The sequence below is a fragment of the Cicer arietinum genome, chromosome 7 (assembly GCF_000331145.2).
Source record: "Cicer arietinum cultivar CDC Frontier isolate Library 1 chromosome 7, Cicar.CDCFrontier_v2.0, whole genome shotgun sequence".
NCBI lineage: Eukaryota > Viridiplantae > Streptophyta > Magnoliopsida > Fabales > Fabaceae > Cicer > Cicer arietinum.
Window position 1 is genome coordinate 17885534 of NC_021166.2, and position 6503 is coordinate 17892036.

At 33.8% G+C, this 6503-nt stretch overlaps 1 non-coding gene across 1 annotated transcript; it reads right to left on the reverse strand.

Moving 5' to 3' along the window:
- Positions 1–758: 758 nt before the first annotated feature.
- LOC113784996 (small nucleolar RNA R71) lies at positions 759–864 on the reverse strand. Its single transcript, XR_003471169.1, has one exon. It is a non-coding gene; the product is annotated as a small nucleolar RNA R71 (small nucleolar RNA).
- Positions 865–6503: the final 5639 nt, after the last annotated feature.

The window sequence follows — 6503 nt, forward strand, 5'->3', positions numbered from 1 at the left end:
ACTGCTTGTCACGCGGATGACTCAGAGATTACCATATCACTATTGAGTATAATTTATTTACTTACTTTAAATTTTTTGCTCTACAATAAAATTTGTGCTTTTATTTTATTTTTAATTTTGAAAAAAAAATTGTTTTAAAATTGTTTTATTTTTACTTAATTATTTATTTTTCTTTTAATTTTAAAATTGTTCATTACTCACAATTTGTCTAACCTTGTATGTGAGGCTAGTCCTCAGCTAAACTTTTCTTTGATCCAAAAATCAAAAAAACTGCGAAAGCAAATCGAAAAGAGGTTCGAGAAACGAGACACAGGGAAAGACAATTAGTAGTAGAAGAAGATGATTCGGGGGATTTTTTCATAATTGCGGAAATGGCCGATCCACCCCCACCTGAGTGCACCCTCAGAGAGTATGGGGATCAAAATAAAAACTGTGCTCGATTGGCTATCCATAACTCACCGGTTACAATCAACAAGTTTGAAGTGAGCCCCGCTCTATACTGAGAGTTGAAGGAGATTCATTTTTTCGGTAAACATAACGAACACGCCAATAGAAACCTCACGAACTTACTTGAATTATGTGAAACAGTGAAAGTGGACGGTTGTTCTGAAGAAGGCAAGATGTTGAGACTATTTCCACTTTCATTGAAAGGTGATGCTAAGGAGTGCCTTAATTCCTTTCCTACCGGTAGCATCACCACATGGGATGACCTTGAAGATAAGTTCTTAGAACAATACTTTCCCCCAGTTGTGTTCCTTAGAAAGAGGCAAGAGATTTCTAGTTACAAACAGAAAGAAGAAGAATCTCTTCGTGACACTTACATGAGGTTCAAGAGTTTACTAGTAGGATGCCCCAATCATGCTTATGACGAAATTGCTCATATGAAAATATTTTGTATTGGTTTGAGGCCTAGCACTAGAATTATGTTGGATGCTACAACAGGTGGTTTTTTGAATTACAAAACCGCATCAGAAGCACAAAAAGTTATTGAGATCATGACGTCAAATGAACAAATGACGTTTTATGAAAAAGGTGGTGGGTCAACAAGTGATATACTAGAATTGAATGTCATGGATGCTAGGTTGGCTCAAGGCAGATTGCTCTCAAGACATATAAAAGATGTTATCGCCGCTGAGATAAAGAAGGGGATAACAGCTCTAAATATACAACCCCAAGTGACCCCTGTCAAATTATTGAAACATACTAGTTGTGATTTTTGTGGGGGAGCACATTAAAATGGAGCGTGTGAAGCACCTGATGAAGATGATACAAAAGAACTAGAATAGGTGAATTTTGTGGGTAATAACGGGAAGCAGAACAATCCCTACTCTAGTACGTACAACCTGATTGGAGAAATCATCTAAATTTTTCTTGGAGAGATCAACAGGGTGGATCTCAGGGTCAACAAGGAGCTCAACCAAATCAAGCTCCACCTCGAAAAGCTTCTTGGGAGAATGCTATTGAGAAGTTAGTAACAAGCACAAGTTCTTTCATTGAAGAGTCAAGAGCCATCCAGAAAAATCACTTTGCATCAATAAAGAATCTGGAGACCCAACTAGGTCAACTTGCTCAACAAATGGCACAAAGAGCGTCTGGAAATTTTCCTAGTGACACAGTTCTGAATCCACGAAATAATGTCAATGCAGTGATAACGAGGAGTAGCAAGGTATGTGAAAAAGTACCAGATAAAGCAAAACAGGGTGGAAGTACTTCAACTTCAAACCATTAGGAGGAAATGGTCACCCTGATATCAGTCGAGGAGCACATTAATCTTGAAAAGGAGAAAGAAACTATGGTACATAAAAAGGAGACACTGCGAAAACCAGAAATTCGACTTCCGTTTCCTCAAAGATTAAAAAAGGAAGAAACTAAAAAATAATTCAGTAAATTTCTTGATGTTTTTAAAAAATTGCAAATTAACATTCCTTTTGCAGAAGCACTAGAGCAGATGCCGACATACGCCAAGTTCATGAAGGAGATTCTATTAAAGAAATGAAAAATTGGTATTGAAACAGTGATGCTTACTAAAGAGTGCAGTGCTGTTCTACAGAGGAAGCTGCCATCTAAGCTCAAAGATCCTGTAAGCTTCTTTATTCCTTGCACTATTGAGGATAGAACTTTTGGGAAAGCCCTGTGTGATCTTGGGGCTAGTGTGAGTCTTATGCCCATTCCCTATTCAAAATGTTAGGCATTGGAAGAGTCAAAGACACACAACTGATGTTACATTTTGCGGATCGTTCAATGAAACACCCATTTGGGGTGGTAGAAAATGTGTTGGTCAAAGTAGATAAGTTCATTTTTCCAGTGGATTTTGTGGTAGTAGATATAGAGGAAGGCAATGATATCCCCTTGATCTTGGGGAGATCATTCTTAGCAACATAGAGAGCTATGATTGATGTGGCGGATGACACCTTAACCTTTAAGGTAAATAAGGAAACTGTTACATTCAATATTCTAAAAGCCATAAAGCATTCAAACGAAAGAGAAGGGTGCACCCGAATTGAGATTTTCAATTTGATAGTCGATGAAGAAGTTGAACATCAAGAACCCATACTGTTGTTACAAAGAGTGTTATGCCTACTCCAAAATGTTGTTAAAGATAGTGAAGATCCAAGAGTAAATGATGTTTTATTCATGTTAGAAGCATCACCATCCCACTCCCCCCGCTTCCATAATACGTGGGAGGAGTTGAAAGGGAATGAAGACGAATATGTAGAGAAAAAGAAAGAGACACCACTGGTTGAACACAAGCAATTGCCACCTCACTTGAAATATGTACCCCTTGGTGAGAAAGATGATGTGTTCTTTGTGTCATATAATACACCTTCACAATGGTTGAGGCGTCAAGCTAATGACTTTAAAGAAGCGCTTCGTGGGAGGCAACCCATAGGTAGAGGTAACTTTTATTTTTGCAAACTTATTTTTTTATTTGAATTTGTTTCTTTTTAATTATGTGCAATGTGCACTATGATGAAGATTTTTTAACAACATGAAGCTAGTGTTAAACTATTTATTTTAGATATTAAAATTGAAACTCTATTTCTTTGCTTATATCATTGCTCAATTCGATAAGTTTCACTAATGCATGCATTGTTGATTACTCCTTGGTTATCGAAGTCTCACTTGCCATTTTTTTTTAAAAAAACTAAATAAATTTTGTAGTGGCATGTTTGACATCATTTAGATAGTTCATACTCTTTATTATTATCCTAGTTGTGAGCTTTTGTGCCTAAACACTTTAATTATTTGTTGTGTGATTATCTAGACATGTGTTATCCCTTCAGAACTTGCACTGATTCTGACTTGCATCACTTGTAATTTATGCATACACTGAGGCAATTTTGTTTGGTCGTTTGAGCCTTTCTAACTACTCTATGCAAATTTTATTCTTTTTTAGCCCCTTTGAACCCTGCCCTTTTATTTCGGTTACTAGTCACATTACAAGCCAAAAACCTGACTTTAATTAAATCACCTTACTTAGAGTTATGTAGAAAAAAAAAATTATCGTCTTGGTAAAGTTATAAGTTTGGGGTTGCTCATGGGATAGCAACCTTTTAAATTTGGGGTGGTGATCACAAAAAGGAAAAAAAAAATCAAAACAAAAAAAAAAAGAAGGAAAAAAAAATCAGTTTGTGTACTTTGATAAATAATATCTTCTCGGTTCTTATGTGAATGTTTGAGAATCTCCACAATGAAAAGGTGAAGAAAAATAAAAAGTGGTAGATTTATTTGAAAATGTATACCTAACTTCAAGTAGTAAAGCCTACTATCCCAAAATATCTTACCCTTACCTAAGCCCCATTACACCCCGAAAGTCCTCCAAAAGTGTATGTTTTTACTAACTAGAATTTTTTTCATGCATATGGTAGCGTGATGCATGTTCTAGGATTTGAGTGATAAATTCATAACCCTTGCTAAACACTTACGATAAATTTTGGTGAGATTGTGTGAAGAGAGAGTTGAAATTGATGAATGAATGCTAAATTATACAAATTGTGTTGTTTTTTTTATAAGCAACCATGGAGCATGATGAATGTTTGTAGTAGCTAAAACTTTGAGAATTGAGTTTGATTTGATTTGAGAAATTGAGTTTAAGTTTGATTTTAACTGTACCAAATCTAAAGTTAATTGTTGCTTGGGACAAACAATACATTAAGTTTGGGGTTGTGATTGAAGTAGTAATGTCAATTTACAAGGAAAGGGAGTTTGAATTGTAAATGTTCCTATTTATAAATTCCTTAAAAAATCTTAAGATTTAACTCAAGAATGATCTTGGTTAAGAAAACAGAAAACGAAGAACGTTCTTGGTTTTTACCAGAAAACTGAGAACGTTCTTGGTTTTTACTAGAAAACGGAGAACATTCTTGGTTTTTACCAGAAAACGGAGAACATTCATGAGTTCAATTTGTTTTAAATAAAGTGAATATCAAGTTATTTAGAGTCTCGTTTGTCTTCTTTGACATTGCTCTTATCAGACCTTGAATATTTTTTATACTTCCTTCCTTGATTATTTTTCCTATGTCCTCATCAACACTACAATCAAAGTTGTGAAGTAATTGATGCATTACATAATAACACAAGAATTGCAAATTTGTTTTATTTATTCATGTTAAAGTGTGAGGAACTTTTAGTGTGAGAGATGAAAGCATTATATATTGAACATTAAATCTTAGCAAATGGTTAAGATTAAAAGGCTCTTTTAACTATACATGTGCTCTCTCATTTTCGTCTACGACTCCTTCTTTTCTTTTTTATTCACCTTTTTGCTCTATCTACATATCATGAAGATTAAAAAAAGTATTAGAAGTGCATATTCTATAACAACAAAAACCATTATTCTTGTGGATTAGGTCTTGTGTTGTTGTGAATGAATACCAAAATGGAAAAAAAAAATTGATTTTTAATGTATATGTGACAAGAATAACGTGGTTGATTGATACCTCTTAAAAATGTGCCTTAAAACATTTTTCAATGTATATAATATAAATATTGGACCGCATCCTATTCAACCTCTCCTCGGTTGGTACCCTATCTCCCAAACTTTCTTTTCAATTTGTTCAATTCATTTCCTTTCAAGACTTTATGCAATACTACAATGTAATGATACGTATATACCTCTACTTTTAAACCTCTCCTCTGTTGGTATATATTATTTTGATTAGGAAGAGTTAACCGTTAGATGAAGTCTCTCATACGAAAGATTTCATCCTTATGAGGTGAGGGCTATCAACGAGATGTAAACTCCCTAATTGATGTGCTATGATGCATTTCGAGATTGAGAGGAGAACGTTATCAGTTAGATGGAGCCGCCCCTAAGATAAAGATCATCCTTAGGAGGAGAGGGCTAATAATGAGATGTAGTTGCCTGTTGGTTCCAAAAAAATTAGGTTTTTACTTGTTTAATTTTTTATGATATTTTTGACGTTGCTCATTTTGATTTCACTTCTGTATGAACTCCATTTTAGATATTTCTTCCTAAACGGCTAAATTATAAGTTTAATAATTTTATTATGTGTATATTTTACTTGAGAATTATCTATATTTTAAATAGCATTGTTTAACATAATTCCCACAAGATTGTAAAATAATTATTCGTGCCTTTTTGTGTTTCCCTTCTACTTGGTGGTGGTTGTTGTCTCCTCACTAAGTCTTTTTGACTTACCCCTTCATATTGTGACTGAGTTAACAGTTTGAAACATAATTTTATGAAGTTGGAAACGTTGAAGATACAGAGGATACTGAGTTAACAGTTTGAAACATAATTTTATGAAGTTGGAAACGTTGAAGATACAGAGGATACTGAGTTAACAGTTTGAAACATAATTTTATGAAGTTGGAAACGTTGAAGATACAGAGGATACTGAGTTAACAGTTTGAAACATAATTTTATGAAGTTGGAAACGTTGAAGATACAGAGGATACTGAGTTAACAGTTTGAAACATAATTTTATGAAGTTGGAAACGTTGAAGATACAGAGGATACTGAGTTAACAGTTTGAAACATAATTTTATTTAGAACTATTTAATTGTCTAATTGTTAATGTTGATTGATTTGTCAGGTTAGGAGTATAGCTTGTGCGACGATCACAGCGTACAATTTTTGGGTCGTGATAATAGAAATCTGATATCATCTCTAATTGGAGCACATGAGAGTTTTTATATTTTATAGATAAGTTGGGAAATGGGAGTTAATATCTAGTATAGTATATTGACAGATTGCTGGTATCTTGAGGTAAATTGTTAATTAAAAAGTCGTTAACTCAAGATTTTAGTAAATTTTCAAGTAATAATCGGTGAAGTCATGATGCATTTCCTAAAACATGAATAAGTTAATTTTAAATGAAGTTTTGGAGTACTCAGTGTCAATCTGCAAGCATACATATTCGGAATGTACATAAATTTATTTATTTTTGTACTAAATACAAATTTCCAAGACTTAATAGAAAAATATCAAAGCCTTGGAGCATGAATCACTCTCCACCTCTCACTCATAAACAAACAAA